This window comes from Helianthus annuus, chromosome 14, assembly GCF_002127325.2.
Source record: "Helianthus annuus cultivar XRQ/B chromosome 14, HanXRQr2.0-SUNRISE, whole genome shotgun sequence".
Taxonomy (NCBI): Eukaryota; Viridiplantae; Streptophyta; class Magnoliopsida; order Asterales; family Asteraceae; genus Helianthus; species Helianthus annuus.
The window spans coordinates 162,227,231-162,247,244 of record NC_035446.2 but is presented as its reverse complement, the minus strand read 5'-3'; the positions used below and the strand labels follow the sequence as shown (position 1 = coordinate 162,247,244).

The 20,014-nt window shown below is 37.5% G+C and overlaps 1 long non-coding RNA gene across 2 annotated transcripts; it reads left to right on the top strand.

Annotated features, from left to right (window-relative positions):
• The first annotated feature begins 16,766 nt into the window (after nt 1-16,766).
• On the top strand, nt 16,767-19,789 carry LOC110908947. 2 transcript variants are annotated; one of them, XR_004879772.1, is made up of 4 exons: nt 16,767-17,241; nt 17,654-17,939; nt 18,083-19,156; nt 19,254-19,789. It is a non-coding gene; the product is annotated as an uncharacterized LOC110908947 (long non-coding RNA). The 2 variants fall into 2 exon arrangements; XR_002575044.2 differs by having other exon boundaries at nt 17,654-19,156.
• The last annotated feature ends 225 nt before the right edge of the window (nt 19,790-20,014 follow it).

Below are 20,014 nucleotides of genomic sequence, written 5' to 3'. Positions count from 1 at the left end.
GGACCCTACATGACGGTATTTTTGTGGTTAAATATGACCAAATGGACCCTGCATGAGATTAAATGACCAAAATACCCTCATGTGGGGTCTATTTACTCAGATTTAACCATAAAAAATTAACTGAGTTAGGGCTAATGGACAAAACTTGCAAGGATTTGCAAACATCGAGTACGTTTTCTGTAATTATTGAAGATAAATGACACAGTTTGCAATAAGTGACATACATAAAGAGCGATTTTTGTAATTTACTCTTAAAAAACGATTAGTGGGTATCTCAAAGAGAAAAAATGATTTATTCTAGCTGCATAGATCTTAAATAAAACTAAAAAGGAAAAAAATACTTAAAATGTTTGTTAAATTATACGTTAGTTCTAGTTATACAACTTGTACATAAATATATTTTAAATAATGTGGTGGACGAAACTAAAAGTGAATGCAAGACATCTATTTTTCTGTTAAGATAAGAACGGACATGCAAAAATTCAGTTACAGTTAGCTCCAATACCTTTTAGCAACATATAGATGAAGACCACTATCATAGAGAGAAACAATAGTGATATCAACCAACTGGCCTTGGCTTCTATCCACAGCATGCTTACACATTTCAACACGTGAAAGTCTTGCACCAAATCTCGGTATGTCGTTCATATTGATAACCCTCCACATAGCAGGGTCCTTGCAAATCTTACGCCAAGCAGTGCACACTTTCTGCGCGTTCTCAAGTATGTCAACCATACTTATCCTTTTAAGTATATTGGCCGTTACATCGGATGGGAGATCCAACCAATTCCTTTCTTCTTGCTTCAGAATCGATGTCGAGGGCATCATGACTTTAATTAGCATATACAAAGCAAATAAAAATTGAGTCACACCATAGCATGTACATAACACATATCAATTACCTACTTAACATAGATAAAAGCATACCAAAAAAAACCTAAATGCTTTTTAACAATTAATATACGCGCGTACCACCGAGGATCAAAACCCTAACAATTTACATGTAGATTTTCATGAACAAAAAAGAAACATGCAACTACGATATTTATTCACTAGCAATGGACACACTGGGTAACTAATTGATAATCTAAATAACATCAAGTTGAAAACACTACAATGATTCACTGCTACCTTTCTAAAGATACTATTGATAACCGTTGAAAGAGAGAAGCCTACCTTTGTTTTTCGATAACCGTTGCGGCTTTTGTCGATTCCGATTATATATAGTGGTTTGAAATGGAATTTCAAACGGTTGAACTGAACTACTCATAACGCCACCGCCAATCCCACCATTAGACCACAGGGTGTGGGCTTGGGTTTGGGTTTGGGTTTCGGGCGTGGGAACCAAACCAATGCCGCTTTAGCCACATCTGGCCACCTTGGGTAGCAGCGTTGCCCCTCTGGCGTGGCTATGAAGCCTGACGTGGGGCGGGTTGGGGAACTGATATGGATGACTGGGATTGGCTGAGTTCATGTGACCGTTGGGCTAGCCGTTGGCCAACGGCTATTTTATATAAAAAAATTCTTTAACTTTTATTCTATATAAATCACCCAATTCTATATAAATTTCACTATCCAAATATTCAAAAACCACCTCCCATCACCCAAAAAAAATTATACAATAAATTCTTCAAGTTCAAGCGATTCATCAGATAGTTATGATTCGTCATCCTCGTCGAACGACGGGGCGGAAATATTATTATCAACAGTGGCTACGCTCCTGAAAGCTATCGTTGAAGATTCAGAAGAACGGACTTCCCAACCCCGACCCAAATGGAGAAAGTATATCGTTCATGAACGCAAAACCGCTAACGATTTGCTTTGCTGGTAAGTGACTACTTGTCACCCTAACCAACGTATGATGCAGGATTGTTTAGGCGTCGTTTTCGTATGAGTAATTAAGATTATCAAAGGATTTAAGAATATCAAAGGATTTAGAGGATAATTACGATTTTTTCCGACAAAGACCCGATGCACGTGGTAATTTAGGATTTACCACGTGGCAAAAGGTTATTAGCGTCCTAAGACAATTCGCTTACGGGAATAGTTCTGACATAATGGACGAGTATTTAAAAATGTCGGGACGGGTGGCTAGGGTAAGTCTTCACAATTTTTGTGCTTATATAATCAAACTATATATGAAAAGATATTTGAGAAAACCGACGTTTATTGACATGCAACAACTTTTGGAACATCACGCTGAATATTATGGTCTCCCCGGGATGATAGGTAGTTTAGACTGTATGAAATGGGAGTGGAAACTTTGTCCAACTGCATGGCAAGGCTCTCACACAAGCGGATATCATGGAATGCCGGCTATGATGCTTGAAGCTGTTGCATCACAAGATCTTTGAATATGGCATGCATTCTTTGGTATGCCAGGTTCACATAACGATATAAACATTATTCATCACTCGCCCCTTTTCAATGATCTGATAAATGGTGTTGGACCTAAAGGAACATTTTTTTGTAAATGACGTTGAATACATTCATTGGTACTATCTTGTTGATGGAATTTACCTTGAGTGGGCTGTTTTTGTGAAATCTTTTTCAAGAGATGGAACCCTAGATCCTAAAAGAGTAAAGTTTAACAAAGCTCAGATGGTGGCACGCAATGACATCGAGCGAGCATTTGGTGTTTTGTAGAAAAGGTGGCGCATTTTGAGCATGCCTTGTCGATTGTATCAAAAAGATCAAATAATAAACGTGATGTACGCATGTATCATTCTACACATCATGATTTTATAGGATGTAGGCCGGGCAATAGTTGAATATAATCCCGAGGAGACCCAATCAAATAACGAAAATATTAGTGACGAACATAGAACGCAAAACCAAAATCTAATCGAGTCACGACAAATAAATGCAAATCTTCGAGCTGATTTGGTACAACATGTTTCAACACTTCCTAGATCTGACAATGTTGAAGGCGAAGATGATTGAATTTTTTTTTTTTTTTTTTTTGTGATGTAATGTATTTTTTTTGTTATAGTTATTTAAAATTAATTAAATAGGTGTTTTTAAAATTAATATATTAAATTCTATGATTAAAATTAAAAAAAAATAGCTGTCAAATGTCAACCCACGCTAGCTAGCTCACGCCCCCTCCACACCCCACTTTTTTTGGGTGCCCTGGTGGAGCCTATCTACGCCACATGTCAACCCAAGCCCCAAACCCAACAGTCTTAGAGCCCCTAAAAAACATGGCCCCCTAATTTTTAATTTTTTAAATACATATACATGTGTATTTAATGAAAAAACAAATAAGTAAAGACATAATAAGCCAACACAAGTAAAATATCTAGTCTCAAAACTTGTAGAATAAATGTCCTAGATCCCTTTTTTTCTTGAATTAGTGTATAGATATATCTCAGAGTATGTATAGGTTGTTGAGTTAGTTAGCCACGTGTATTAGTTGCTTGTATAGATACCGTGACTCATATATATATATATATATATATATATATATATATATATATATATATATATATATACATGATTTCATTGAATCTTGCTTTGTTTTCATGGTAACTTATGACCTCCATTGATTTTGTTGATCTCCATTGATTCCTATTCCAGCACGTATTTTTTCCCATTTTCCTATGTGTTGCTTCTTATTCGTTCTTGCTTGTCTTTCGTCCGATTATCCTCGGTTCTTGTTTCTACACCCTGTTCAATTTTTTGATTATTTTTTCGGCGAAATTTCTCTCTTTCGGCCACAATCTTCTTCTATAATTATTGTTTCTTTTCTACTCTGTTTTCATGGCCATTAATTCTAAAATATCAACTATAAGCAGTGTGAAATTGAATCGGTTGTCACACCCCGTTTAGGCGAAAACGTGGGAATGCACGAGGCAAAAGCTTTCATGCAATGCCTCTAAAACGTAAGATGCTATGCAGTCAAATCCTCAAACGCAATCTCTACTAAATCCAAGTCCATAGCTAACACAACTGTTATCACCTAAAAACATGCGAAAAGAGTCAACTAAAAAAAGTTGGCGAGTTGCAGGCTTATAGTTTCGCATGCTAAAACGATTAACGTACGTTTAAAGATAAAACTTGCTTGTGCTTGCATGTGTAATGTAAAAAAAATGCAAACAAATGGTTATGCTTACAAAAGTTACAACCAAGCATACTGACGTTTTCGTTTTCGCCCAATTTATTGTTTCACACGATAAAACAAAAGGGTACACTGTTATCGTTTTTCATTTTCAAGATTCCACGTTTTTAGTTCCCAAGTTCTCACGTTTCAAGTTCTCTCGTTTTCAATTGGAGGAAGTTCACTCATGTGTCATTTTAAATAGTGATTAATGTACTTTAGCTAGCATATACATAGATTATGAGAGGGTATTAGTACGAATAGCGCTACCCAACCCTGCCCAACGACTCTATCCAAGAGTTAAATGGTTATAAGTCAAGTAACATCAAAACATTTAGATAGGGTTTTGTTTCGAGACTCCTACTAAATATAGGCAGTTATCTATCACAAGGCGATGTTTACACGAATAAAGGCTTTATTAAAGTTTCAAAATAGTAACAAAATCATAGTTTAAGTGGGGTTTAACCTAATCTTGCGACGGTTGTCACATTAGCCTCCAAATATGTTAAATCCCACCGATAAAACTTGTAGTAAACAGCGGAACGAGGTTGGTCGATCGGTCATAGTTTATCTTCGTCGACTGTTCTAGGGTCGTTAACGACGGAATGGTAAATGGTTGTTCATCTTCGCAATTGAATCAGAATTCTAGTAGTGTTGTTTTAGGTGATGGTCAGCGCCACGATGTTCGGATTTACTTAGCAAGTGATGCCGCCGTTGATTCTTGGGTTTTAGGGTTTCACGATGGTCAATGCAGTGTTTTAGGGGTTACAAGAAAGCTTTGGCCTGCTAAATTTAAATATTGAGCTAATTAGAAGACTTCATTTGGGGTTAGTGCAGATTTATCCACTATTAGTGAGAAAACTGATTCGTGGATACCTGATTTGGATGCTACTGCTCACATGACCGCCGATGCAACTCTTGTCTCTGATTCTGTAGCCTATACTAGAACAGAAAAAAGTTGTTGGAAATGGTATAAATCTCACTATTTCACATATTGGTACCACTTTACTTCACTTATCTGATCATACTTTAGTTCTTAGACATGTCATTATGGTTCATGGCTTAGCCAAGGACCTTTTTATCAATCACGCAGTTAGTGATTGGTCATCCTATAGTTGTTGTTTTCTCCTATCTTTGTCTACCTATTCAAACCGTTAATGAATAGCTCCTCCACCACACGTGTCTTAGTCCATATTAGCTATATTCGCTTGTTATTTTCACTTTTGTTTCTCGTGAAACTTGGCATTCCCGGCTTGGTCATCCATTTGACACTGTGATGTCTACATTGTGTTGCTTGTAGTGTATCAAAATCATCCAGATTACCATATATTTCTATTGTATCACACTCTACTGTTCCTTTACAAATTATTTGGTATAATATTTGGACTGCTTCACCTGTTGTGTCTAGATCTGGATATCGATACTTTATTTCACATTTATTGATGATTTTAGTTGTTTCACATGGATTTATCCGTTGACTCATTGTTCTCAGGCGATTGATGCTTTTCATCACCTCAGACTACTTGTTGAGAATCTTTTCTCATGCGTCATCAAACATCTTTAGTGTGATGGTGCTCCTGAGCTTACTCATGGTTAGATGGCTAGATATCTTTCAGATTCGTGCATTGCTTATCGTATTTCTTGTCCATATACACCGCAACAAAATGGGGTGCCGAGAGGAAAAACTGTCATCTTTCTAAGGTTGCTCGTGCACTGTTGTTCCATGCTCGCTTACCAAATAAATTTTGGTATGATGTGTATACCACTACAGCTTTTCTCATCAACTGGTTACCTTTACTAGTTCTTCATTATTCCTCTCATTATGAGGTTATATTCAGTTCTCGATCGGATTACTCCATTCTTCACACTTTTGGGTGTTGTGTTATCCGTTTCTAGGTGGTACCCGGACGAACAAAGTATCACCCAAATCCACTCCATGTGTCTTTGTTGGTTATGTTTCTGATAATGAGGGTTATCTCTGTCATGATCCTCATACTTCTCGTACTTATACATCTTGACATATTCATTTTCATGAGATGATTTTTGATAATCCTGATTCTTCCACTTCTGCTTTTTCTTCCTTTTTTCCCACTTCACCATTCATTATCCCCTTCTCTTCTTCGTTCATTCCCCCTCCCGCTTCTTCTTCTTCTTCTTCTTCTTCTTCTTCTTCTCCTCCTCTTCTACTACTTTTTCTCATCCTTCTCCTCCTTCTCCACCATACCTTCCTTCTCCCCTTTTCTATTTTAACTCACTCAATGGTCACTCGTTCTAGTGATTACATACGACAGGCTCGCCACATTCTTGATCATGTTCTTTTTCATGTTTTCACTGTTCCCACCACCTAGCCTTCTACATTTAGACAGGCTCAACAGTGGTTTGTTTGGTGGGATGTGATGCGTTCTGAGATTGGTACTTTACATGTCAATCAGACTTGGTGTTTGGTTCCGGCTCGCACTGATGCCAACATTGTTGGTTGTAAGTGGGTTTATAGGATTAAGCATAATCGTGATGGTTCTGTGAGTCGATACAAAGCCCGACTTGTTGCCAAGGGCTTTCCCCATACTAAGGGTGTTGAATATACTGAGACGTTCAGCCCGGTGGTTAAACCCACCAATATTCGTCTTGTTCTCTCTGTTGTTTTTTTCCTCAGATGGGTCATCAAGTAGGTTGCTATCAACAATGCCTTTCTTCATGGAGATTTATCTGAGACTATGTATATATAACAGTCTCCAGGCTTTGTTAACTCTTCCTGACATCTTCATGTTTGTTTACTAGTATAAGGCTCTTTATAGTCTAAAGCGGGCACCCGGAGCTTGGTTTTCTAAGCTATCAACGACTCTTGTTTTTCGTGGATTCTCTTAGTATCTTTTTGACACCTCCCTCTTTGTCTACAGTCGAGGTTCGATGGTGTGTTATGTCTTGGTTTATGCGGATGATATTTGAATTACTGGGAGCTCTTCTGAGTTTGTTACTAGATTGATTGAGCGCCTGCACTCATAGTTTCCGCTTAAGGATTTGAGGGTTCCATCCTATTTTTTGGGTATACAGGCTACTTTCACTAATGATGTTTTACATCTCTCTTAGCAGCGCTATCTACTTTATTTTTTACAGCGCACTGATTTTTCTGAGTGTCGGCCTTTATCGACTCTGAGTTCCTCTAGATTCCAGATTTCTCGTCATACAGATATTCCTTTGGTTGATCCCATTTTATATCGAAGCACAGTTGGTGATTTGCAGTATTAAGTCTTGACTCGACCCAAGATTGCTTATGTGGTTAGTAAGGTATCAAAGTTTTTACAGGCACCTAATGATCGTCACTAGGTGGCACTCAAGTGCATTTTGAGATATCTTTAGGGTACGACCTCTCCATGGTTCGAGTATTCGACGATCTGATAAAATTGATATGCATGCTTATTCTAATGCTGATTGAACTGGTTGTCCCGATGATTGACGATCTACTGCTGATTATTGTATTTTTCTTAGGCCCAACCTATTCAGTTGGAACTCTAATAAAACATGACATTGTAGCTTGATCTAGTACAAAGGCTGAGTATCGCACCTTGGCTAATACTGTTGTGGAGGTTCGTTGGATTTTATCCCTTTTACATGAGCTACACATTGTTTCATCTTGTCCATCTATTCTTTGGTGTGGAGCTCAGTCCAACTACACATGAGGTTCGTTGGATTTTATGTTTTCTACATTGCATACTCCTTAGGAAAATGAAAAACATATACCATCATGACGTGATGCGTCGAGCTCAGTCCCACACGATATGCATTAAATCTTGTAAAAAAAAAGTGACTGTGATATCATGATTTTACCCTTAGAGCGGTGTGTAGATCACTATACAAACGAAAACTAGCCTTTCAGTATAAATATGAGTTTTGTTGATACGTATTAAGAAAGCCTCTCTCAATCTTTTTAAGCTTAAATATTCATAGGATACCATAGATTCACCAATTGCTTCTTTGTTTCAATTCAATTGTTCATCATCCCTTGAACGATTATGTACATGTTTTCCATGAACACGCCTTTCTCTGTAAGTAGCATTGTCTTGTTAATGAGGGACGCATAAGGTAATTAATGGATTTGCTACGAATTTGATGTAACAAAAACATGTTTTGTAGTAGCGACACTCTCCATTTATGGAAACAAATCCAGTCTGTTTAAACCCTCATGTAATCAAAAAAAGAAAAAAATAAATAAATGAGTGTTTTTAAAGGAGTGTTTAGAATCCGATGTGATAGCTAAGGTCGAAGCTTGGTGTTGTGGTATATGGGTGGGGTGCTCTAATAGACTGAGGATAACAACGACTAGATAATAAGAGTGTGTGTAGTGGTGTGGCGCCCATGACCACATCAGCCGGGAGGGGGGGACCGCTCTGATTGGGCGTTTGGGGGCAGTGCGTTGAACCCATGCCACAACCAATGGAATTACTCCATGTGGAGTTGGGTGTGATTCCACTACACTTAGATATAACCAGTTAAACTAGAAATACACACATTTGAATAAAACCAAATAATACGGAGAATTGTTTAACGAATTAGCTCGTTAACAGAGCCCTAGTAATATATATGATACTTTAAAAAAATACATTAATAAAATAAGTTAAAACCATGCTATGAAACCATTATGATAGAAGATCGAATCTAGATCTAACGCCAATAATTTCTGGCTAAATAACATTTGCTTAGTTAATAACGGTCAGCAATTATAGTGGGGTGCTGAAGTTCATTACATGGTTTTCTACTAATTAATCAAATAGAATTTCATCTCTATATTGAGGTTACATGATAATTAGTGATAGAATTTCATATCTATCAGTGCTTGGTGCAACATTCCTTCGATCTTCGCTTTCGAATTTAAAGATTTAATAGATATACATAGTTCTATACAAGGTGGAAAGAAAAAGAAAAAAATATCCATGGTTTGGTTATTATTGCATGTTGATGTATGTTAAAGTAGAAACGAGTTGGTTTTCAATCAGATCAGCAGGAGAAGTTCACATGAAATTATGATAAAAATTAAATCGAAAGGTTTTAGGTCGGTGAAATTATTAGTTGGAAGGAGTGGTGTAAATATCCTATGTATATGCTCTAGTTGTGTCCTTTGCCCGTTTGGGTCGGGGATGTTTTTTGTTGGCGTTTTGCCTGTTTGGGTCGGAGGTTTGTTTTAATGAAGTTTTATTTTCAAAAAAAAGTTATGTCAAAACCAATTGATCAATCTTTGTTACTGAATCGATATCTTAAGTTTTTGGCTCTAACTTCTTGCTAGTTGCTTCATTAATAAAAAAGGGTTATTGGATTTTATCACCCGCAACTATCGGCCTTTGGCCGATGACACCCGCAACTAACACTTTGACACCCGACACCCCCAACTTGACTTTTTGTTTGCACTGGCACCACTCAGTTAAATATTCTCTAACTTGGTTAGTCATTTGTCCGATGTGGCACCATTTGGCTGATCTGTACATGCTGATGTGGATGATGAGGTGTTATGTCTCATTTATATACCCTACCTTACATCATAATCTCAGTCATCACCTTCACTCATCATCGCGATCATCACATCATGACAATGGAGCCCTAATCTGCCGAATGTAAGGTAAGAGTTACCTGAGTTCTTGAAATTATTCATTTTTTTGAGATGTCTTCAACAATAGATGTTATGCTATGGATTGGCGGTAACATTGAGGTAGGATTTGGTCAAGCACAGTATGTGTAGGAGGTGATTCAAAGCTTGTTAGAGTAGATGTAGACCACATTTCTTACTTTGAACTTCTAGATTATGCAATGGATTCCGGTTTTTACAGTTCTAGAAAATTGCATATGTATGGGTTAGATGCTGATGATGGGGGACTTCATCACTTTGAGAGTGATAAAGATGTGTTGCACTTGGCCGGTAAGGTTATGACATGGAATGAACCATTTATGGAAGTCCTGACCCAACCCCCGGTTGAAGCGTAATGATCATACGTCTGTAATGCATTGTCTGTCCCATAATGGGTCCCATTCTTCTAGCCTTTCCCCGAAGTCCAGGTCCAATACTGGCAGATGAAGCCCACTCCTGTTCCAGGCCCACTAACCCACCTCCCTGGCCCAATGAGCAAAAAGCCCAATCCGCAAAGCCTTCTAGGTCAACTGATAGGGTTTCAGTGGATATAGACAATGAATATGGTGATGACAGTGATTATAAAGAATCAGCTGGAGCAGGAGAATCGGATGATGACAATGTTGATGACCTAATTCCAAGCAGTGATCATGATGATGAGGAGGTTCTGGAAGAGGTAAATGGTGCTGAGTCAGATAGAGAGGACTTGGAATGGAGACAGTCACAAGATGCAGTTAGAAAGGCTACTCATATTGATTGTGAAGCCAAAAAAAAGTTGTTTGACGAATGCTTAAAGGAGAAAGAAACAGAGGGAAAGTTGCATGAAACTAATGATGCAGTGGGTGCACATATAGAGGGGTACATCAACTACGAGGAATCAGATGGTGACATTCTTACACCCGGTGAAAGTGAGGACGATGATATCAGGGGTAAGAAGTATAATGAAGCTGCTCCATCTGTAACTGAACACACTAACTGGAAGAAATTCATTTGGAAGGTAGGAACAAGGTTTGCATCAAGGGATGCCTTTAAAGAGGCAGTGAGAAGGTATTTAGTGACTAATGGTAGGAATTTGTACCTTGCTAAGAGTGAGACGGACAACTGTGGTCGTATAGTTGTCAAGTGTATAGAAGGGTGTCCATTTTTCTTATTATGCTCACTGCATAAGGGTAAGGAGTGTTATATGGTTAAAAGAGTGAAGAATAAACATTCCTGCCAAAGGAACATGATAAAGAACAGACAATTAACAGCAGGGTTTATAGCTAATGAGTTCCTACCATTGTTTAAATCCAAGCCCAATTGGTCTGCTAAGGAGATTGTATTGGCTATAAAACAGAAGTATAAGGTCATAATTACTAAGTGGTTGCCTTACAAGGCTAAATCTTGTGCTCATAAGAAGTTGCATGGATCAATGAGGGATCATTATAGTAAAATTGGTGCATACATGGATATTTTGAAGAAAACAAATCCAACATCAACGTTTGTTCTTGTAACTGCACCACCAGGTTTTATCAATCTAGATCCAACAGCCACATGTGAAACATTCTTTAGATTATTTGTATGTTTTGATGGTGTCAAAAAAGGATTTTTAGCCGGATGCAGACTGCTGTTGGAAGGGATGCTAATGATCAGATGTATCCTTTGGCATGAGCAGTGGTTGAAGGGGAGAACAATGATAGTTGGGAATGGTTCATGGAAGAGCTCAGGAAGTGTTTGGGAATAAATGATGGTGGGGAAGCATGGACATTCATATTAGATCAGCAGAAGGTACCACTTTTCTATGATGCTTACTAGAAATACCTTTGTTATATTCTGCATAGTATTAACACTTATGATCATGCAGGGTCTATTGAATGTTGTTGCACTAATATGGCCAAGGGCAGAGCATAGAAACTGTGCAAGGCACATCTATGCTAACTGGCACAAGACATTCAAGGATGAGGAGTTGAAGGAACTGTATTGGAAAGCTACAAGGGCTTATTGTGAACCTGAGTACATTCAAGCACTTGATGAGATGAGATCAATCAACCCTGATGCAGTAGAAGCATTATTGAAACATGATAAAACTTGTTTCAACAGATGGTACTTGAAAACTCACACTAAATGTGATGTAATAGTGAACAACATGGTAGAAACATTCAATGGTTACATCATCAATGCAAGTCAAAGCATATTATTCACATGTTAGAGGATATCAGAATTCAGATCATGAGTAGGTTAGTGACAAAAAAACAGAAATGGCTGCCAAAGATGTTGTCATTTGCCCTAATATACAGGAAAAACTAGAGTTTTCCAAAGGTGCAGTTTATAGGTGTGAAGTGTACCCCTCATCTTATCAAGTTTTCCAAGTAAGAGACTTTGATGATGTATCTGTTGACTTGGATAACAGAACCTGCACATGTAGAAAGTGGGAACTTATGGGATATCCATGTAAGCATATGTGTGCTGTGGCTGGGTTTTTACATAAGAATGCAGAAGATTATGTGGACCAGTGTTACCACAAAGATACATACATGAAGATTTATGACTTCACAATCCCTCCATTGCCTAGTGAAAAGTATTGGCCAAAGGTTGATTATCCAATGGATCCACCTCCAATAAAAGTTGCTCCTGGTAGGCCTAAGAAGAACAGAAAGAAAGACCCTCATGAGGATCCTAAAAAGCCAGGAAAACTAACTAAGCATGGGGTTATAATGACATGTGGTATTTGTGGAGCAAGAGGTCATAACAAGAGAAAATGTGCTGAAAAAGGGAAGATGAATACAGGTGGGCATTTAGTGTTTTATTTCATTTGTTGTAGATATCTAATTATGCTAACTAATGTGATTTTATTGCTCACAGCTAAACCTGGATCAAAGAGACAGAAGGGGAACATAAGGAAGAGAAAGTCAACACAACAGTCAACACAGCAGTCAACTCAACAGCAGTCAACTGAGCAGACAAGTCAACTCAATAGCCAACCCACCAGTCAAAGAGGGGGCAAACTGTCCGCTAAAAGAGGAAGACCAAGAGGGAAGGGGAACAGAGAAGGATGTGCTTAGTTGGTGAATGTTTGACTTATGTTTGGACAATTTAGTGTTTTGTAATGCCTCTTTTGGACAAGAATCATGTAAGTAATGGATCTATGTAATGTAATGACTTAATGTGGTATGTAATGTTTTGGTTAGTTAATATTAATGATGCAGGGGTAATTTGGTTATTTTACAGGTGTTGTATATATATATGCAGTGGGTTATATGAGCTTTAAAGCTTGCAGGGGTAATTTGGTCATTTTACATGTGTGGTATATATATGCAGTGGGTTATATGAGCTTTAAAGCTTGCAGGGGTAATTTGGTCATTTTACAGGTGTTGTATATATATGCAGTGGGTTATATGAGCTTTAAAGCTTGCAGGGGTAATTTGGTCATTTTACAGGTGTGGTATATATATGCAGTGGGTTATATGAGCTTTAAAGCTTGCAGGGGTAATTTGGTCATTTTACAGGTGTTGTATATATATATATATATATATATATATGCAGTGGGTTATATGAGCTTTAAAGCTTGCAGGGGTAATTTGGTCATTTTACAGGTGTGGTATATATATGCAGTGGGTTATATGAGCTTTAAAGCTTGCAGGGGTAATTTGGTCATTTGACAGTTGTGGTATATATATGTCAGGTCTTTGTATATGACAGGTGTTTATGAAATGGGTCAAAACAGCTGTGGTCATTTGATCAGTTTGGAGCTGTGGGCATTTGATCAGTTTGGAGCTGTTTGTTTAAGAAATGGGTCAAAACAGATATTGGTCATTCACTTATGTTTGTTCATGTATGTTTGGTCAAAACAGACAACAGTTTGTTGCACATATATGTTTGGTGATTACCAAATGACTAATATGGTTCAAAACAGATATTGGTCATTTATGTTTGGCTGCACTTTCGTTTGGTTATCACAAAAACATGACAAATGGGTCAAAACAGATATTGGTCACTTATGTTTGGCTGCACTTTGGTTTGGTTATCACAAAAACATGACAAATGGGTCAAAATTGACAACTGTTTGCTGCACTTATGTTTGGTGATTACCTAATCACTAATATGGGTCAAAACAGATGTTTGGTCACTTATGTTTGGCTGCACTTTGGGTCAAAACTGTTGGTCATTCACTTATGTTTGGCTGCACTTTGGTTTGGTAATTACCAAATCATGACAAATGGGTCAAAACAGATTAAAGAACTGTCATGACAAATGGGTCAAAACAGACTAAACAACTGTCATTAATAACCTCAATATTGTACAACCTAATTAAATCACTTGTTCAAAATGTACATCCATAATGCAATGACAAAACACATAGTAAACAGAAATGGTTGCATCCACATGGACTTCTTGCCAAGAATTTGTCTTTTCAGCATCGTGTTCTCTTCGAGTAGCAACTTGTTCTGCAATTCCAAGTTCTCATTTTTCAATTCTTGATAACTGACTGGACTTGAAGTACAGTTTGAATGTGCTTCGAAAAATTTGTTGAAATCTTGTTTCCACATAAAGAACTTGCAATCGGATAACTACAAAACAGTATACCAACCTCAGTTTCAACAAGAATTTAAGTTCAATCCATAAGTAAACAACTTACAGGCTATTGAGGGCAACCATAAAATTGATCACCATGTCGAACACTTTTAGGACCAGCGATGCGAGAACAACAACAACTTCATGATGACAATACAAGTTTCCATCCAAATCAACCTTGAACAATTTAGGGGTTCGGTTCACACTCCACGATGAATTGGAAGATGAACTCATCTCGATTAGGGTTTCTGTGGGATGAATCGATGAAATTGTGGGATGAATCGATGAATTGGGGGGGGGATCGGAGCTTTTGCAGTGATTATGTGGGATGAATGGAGATTAGGGTTCATTTGGGATGTCTGTGTTATAAACGAGAAGGAGACATAACACCTCATCATCCACATCAGCATTTACACATCAGCCAAATGGTGCCACGTCGGACAAATGATTAACCAAGTTAGAGAATATTTAACTGAGAGCCAGTGCAAACAAAAAGTCAAGTTGGGGGTGCCGGGTGTCAAAGTGTTAGTTGCGGGTGGCAACGGCCAAAGGCCGATAGTTGCGGGTGATAAAATCCAATAACCCATAAAAAATGCTTCATTATTAAAAAATTGTGGTTCAAAAAAGGGAAAGACAACCGTATAGCATTAAACCTGGAGTTTAGAAGTTTTGGTGGCACATAAGGTATGATACCAAGCCGAAACACTCAGGTCAAGTATAATCCACGGGTCCTGAATCCACATATCCGGACCCTGGCGGATATCTTAACAAGCTATGTTGACGTGGAACACCCCACTAGATGCATGGCAATGGGACCATCATTCAAAACCGAGGCGTCACAACATTACGATTATGCCATCAAGCGGACCCCTCATTGACAATGACAGGTCTCAATACTTGGTATAAATATTACTAACCTCATGTAAGTAAGGTCATTTGATCTCTCACAACTATCTCTCTCTAACATACTCATATTTCTAGTGATAAACAAATACTACATTCCGGCTAAAGGCTTGTCACAAGGAGAATTATCTTTGTTTGGCGAGGCTAAGAGTGGTATATTCCTTCATTAAGCATATATAAGGGTAGGGGGGTGGTCACTAGTGATAGAATTTCATCACTCACAATATCCAATCATGTTCCGCCATGTCAGCAACCATTTTTCCATCACTCACAACCTTTTTTAGTGGGGGTGGTCATCACTCACCACCACAACCAACAATTTCCCCCAACCAACAACTACCCTCACAAAACAAAAAATAACGCCGTGATAAAAATAACGAAAAATTGATTTCGTGGAAGATTAACGCGTTATACAATGACCGGCGGTGGAAGATTAACGCGTTAAACCATCACGCATTATAGTTTAACGCAGTGCCCCGCCTCCTCTAAAGTACACTAATACATATATGCGTATATATATGTACACTTAAGCAAAGTCAAGATCAAACAAAACAAAACAAAACGAATCTAAAATTTAACAACCTGAAACTGAAACAGAACTGCATGTTTAAACTTACAAACTATAGTACTGATTCATTGCACCTAATTAGCTACATGTTAGTCAACTAGATCCTAAATCACCACCATGGTGTCTCTCTCGTATCCACTGCTGCATCCTAGGACGTCAACCAATACCCACCAACCCTTCTTCCCACTTCTCCGGCCAACACTCTCCTCCTTGTCATCCTCAACCGTCGCTGTACTCTGCCGCCGGAGTTGCCTGCCCTTGATGTCACTCATATCCATTGTACTTGGAAACTTTCCTGACCCAAAACCAAACATAAACACATGCCATTTTGACTTGCGTGAAGATGATAATGATGGTACTGACTTTGACCTTGTAGTGCTTTGCTTTGAAACAGTTTTCATGAACCTAAAAGAGTCAGAAGTTGACCGAAACATTAGGGTTGTATCCTTGGAAACTGGTTGTTTTGATGAAACTATTTTTCCACAGAAGATAATGTTTTCAGGTGAAGGATTAGGACTCGGTTTTTCACTAAAGAACCCTAAGAAATCTTGATCAAACGAAGACGGAGACGACGACGATGATGATGATGAATCGATGTTATCGTCTTCGAATTGAAGGTCAGAGAGAGAAATTGTATCTACAATGTCATTCATGTGATCTTCCATAGTATAATGAATTTGGGTTTTGATGAAACTTGTGGTGTGGTTTATGAATATTGTGATTTCTGAGAGATAATGGTTGCATATATACAGATTATAGAGATAGAAGAGGGAGACGTAGCCTACGTTGTATTAGGATCCATGAAGATTCGTAAAATGTTTAATTAAAAGGGTGGAAAATGATGGATTAAGAGACTTTGACGAATTCTTTTAGTCTTTCTGTTTTATGGTTGACAAATGACCATTTTTTGCTTGGTCTTTACTCTTTACTTGGACAAGAGGAAACATAAGACTTCTTCTATTGTATTACCATATAAAAATAGATTGTAAATTATATATATATATGGAACCCATTAAGTGGAAGTTACCTTTGAAATTAATATCATCCATTCGATTATGCTGAGATTAAATCTGGGCCGTTTAAACTCCACTTCTTAACCGCTGAGACATCAGTTTGCGGCAGTTTCCTTGCTTCCACCATTACCTGCCATGTTCTCCGCAAGTTACAAAACTATATTTGGATCGAGGGTTCAATGTGGTTACCTTTAAATGTTTAAAATCCTCACACAGCAGTTGAGACCCTTCTCTTTCTCCCCACGTTGCCCGCCGGTAACCTCCACCTACAAGAAGCAAGGAACCCTTGATTTCTTAGTTTGTTGTCGATCAAATGGAGAAGAGAAGACAAGAAGTGCAATTAGGCTTCTGTTTAGTTCGTCACCTCTACTTCTTCATCAAGAAAAGATCGACAATCTGTTTGCTGATCTGTGCAACCCACCCGGCTTGCCCAATTTCAACTTGATCCTGAACCCATCATGAACTTGGTTCTTGAAGAATTAGCTCTCTGTCTGTAAGTAAACCCCCAATTTTAATTTTTTTCAATTTAAATAATATACACATATATGTGTGGACCTAATCAAGGGTTTTGCTAATTCATCATTTTTATCAAATGGGTCACACTTATAATTTGTTTTCAAGATGAAAAGATAGGAGATGATGATGATGATCTGCAACATGACAGTAATTGCATGCTGCGATTAAAATTCCACCCATAAATTTGTGTTTTTTTTTTTTTTTTGTCACTAATGGTGGATTAACTGTGACATAAAAGATAGATATGGGGTTTAAAGTGAGCCAGTTAACCATGAGGAGTTAGCTTTGTGTTGCTCTGCATTCTTATTATCATTTTATTCATTTTGTTGAAGTTATGATTTGAAGTTTGATTATAATCATATAATTGTAATGTGTTGTTTTACCCTTAGCTTCCAGATTTTCATGATGTGATCAAGCATCCAATGGACTTTGCAACCGAGAGGAAGAAGCTTGCAAAAGGATTGTATGTATCTCTAAAAATAGATATTAAAAAATTAAAACCAAAAGTAATAAAATCCGGTAGCAGTTCCGTTTGCTCAACACCTTTGCAGGAAATTTGAAATCGTCTCTGGGATGAGATGAGACGAGAAAATGGTGAATTAAATTGAAGACAAATCTCCAGATAAAGAATCTGATCATTAGATGATGGTTGGACTTTAGATTCGTGCAATGAAGGTTGGACTTTAGATTGGTTTTATCAGAATTGGCACTTAATCCGTAATTATGCTAATTTTCGTTAATTCTGATTGAATTTGCTCATTTTTTACTGTAAGAAATCTGTCATTTTTTCAATTATATATTTTTGTTGATTTGCATAGTTATCAGGTAAGAGTAGAGTTTCAATTGAAAACTTCAGATGGATAAAAATGGTAGCAATAAGGGAGTATTACAAGAAGGGAAATTTGTTTACTGGTAAGCATCTAGATTTAAACTATGGTTTCTTATGATTATAACTTTTATGTTTGTGTTTGTGTTTGTGTTTGCGAAACCTACGACTGATTTGTAATAGCTGAAGTTGGCGATTCTTCATTTAGTGGGGTGACAAACTCTAAACGATCGTTGCATTTTCGGGTTACAAAGACGGGTCAACGCATACAAATCAACTAACAAATTGTTCAGTCGAAAGTTGTTCGACTTACGAGGAAGGTCAACAAATTGAATAAGAGATGATCGGTTTGACCCTTCAAAATTCAAAGAAGGTTGACAATGAGCCAGAATTTCCAGCAAGTAATTTGTCAATGAGTGTTGGATTACTCAATAGTGAATGGAACACCGGTAGAAACTACACCGAAGAAAGATCCATCGGTAGGGGCTAAGATGTCATTCTAATGGATCAAACTAATTACAGAAACGTAGATTCTGTGATGGAAGAGGCTGCTGAGATGCCACAGAAGTTGTAGTTTCCTTAATGCCCATGATCATGGGAATGATGCAACTTCAAGTCTGATGTGGTAAATCTATAATAACATATGATTACTTGTATTGAATAACATAACTCGTGAATCCTTGTGAAGCCACTAAGTCTGATGTGGAGAAGGATAATCAACACAAGGGTGCATTACAATACTCTTATCAAGATAGCAAAAGAAGACGGTGAAAAGAAAAAAATGAAGAAAAAAGTGTACACATTTCAGAGATGGATGATTCTAATCAAGTTACAGTTATTTGTTATTATTTTTTAATGCAAGTGAACTTATGATTACTTAGTTGGAAGTGAACAGAGAAAATGGATATGCAATGGTTGATTACAAAAGCTCATACAAAGAAAGATTGCTTTCCTACCAACAAGATTAGGAGTTATCACTATTGAAAATTGGAGATCAACAGATCACGCAGTTTTTAGCATCTAAATACGGGCCCGAAATCGAAAAATGATGTGAACTGTGACGCTGGTGAGCGGTTTTGACTTCTTGGTCATTATTTGTTAATTTAATTTGTGCATTTTATTAAATATTTTATTATATAGACATTTAAAGAAAAAAATTCTAGGATTGCAGCTGGCAAAAGAGCTGTGGCGGACAAAGGGAACCACCTCTTTCATCAGTCACATATATAGTATCAAAGGGAAAGAGCTATCATTTTTAGTAGTTTTTTTTTTTTTCATTTTCTTGAATGTAAGCCCACTTAGTGTATTTTTTTAGGCTGGTTTGTTCTACTTCTTATCAATATGGGAACCACTAACATAAATTCTACAGGATCATTGTTGCAAGATGAATTTTTTTAATGGCAAACGAATGCTATACAAGCCCGACCATTCCGGTAAACTAATTGGTGAAAGGTCACCCGCGCTTTGTGAAAACAGATAGTTCTGATGATCAGGCCCACCCACAATTCAAAGGGAAACCCACAACGTTAATATATGTTAGTTTTGTTTGTCATGTATTTTGTGTAATCTGACTCTATTTTATTTCTTTGTGTTCATAGGTTCATTCATATTGTTACTATATAATACATCAACGTAACCCGTCCACCGGACGGGTATTAAACTAGTTATGATTATGGTAACGGTCTGTGAAATTTCGTGCGAAATTAGGTGTGGGTAAAGACTTCATTGACGAAATTTACCTCTGGATGCTTCGATAGCGGATTGTGGACAACATATTCACCAAGAGATCACCTATGGATATTACTGATCGACAAATCATTCACGGATATTATCAAAAAAAAAATTGTTAGATATTTTACTAACGGGTCACCAACAACACATTCATGGACAAGTCAACAATTGTTTACTCCGTTGATGATTATAG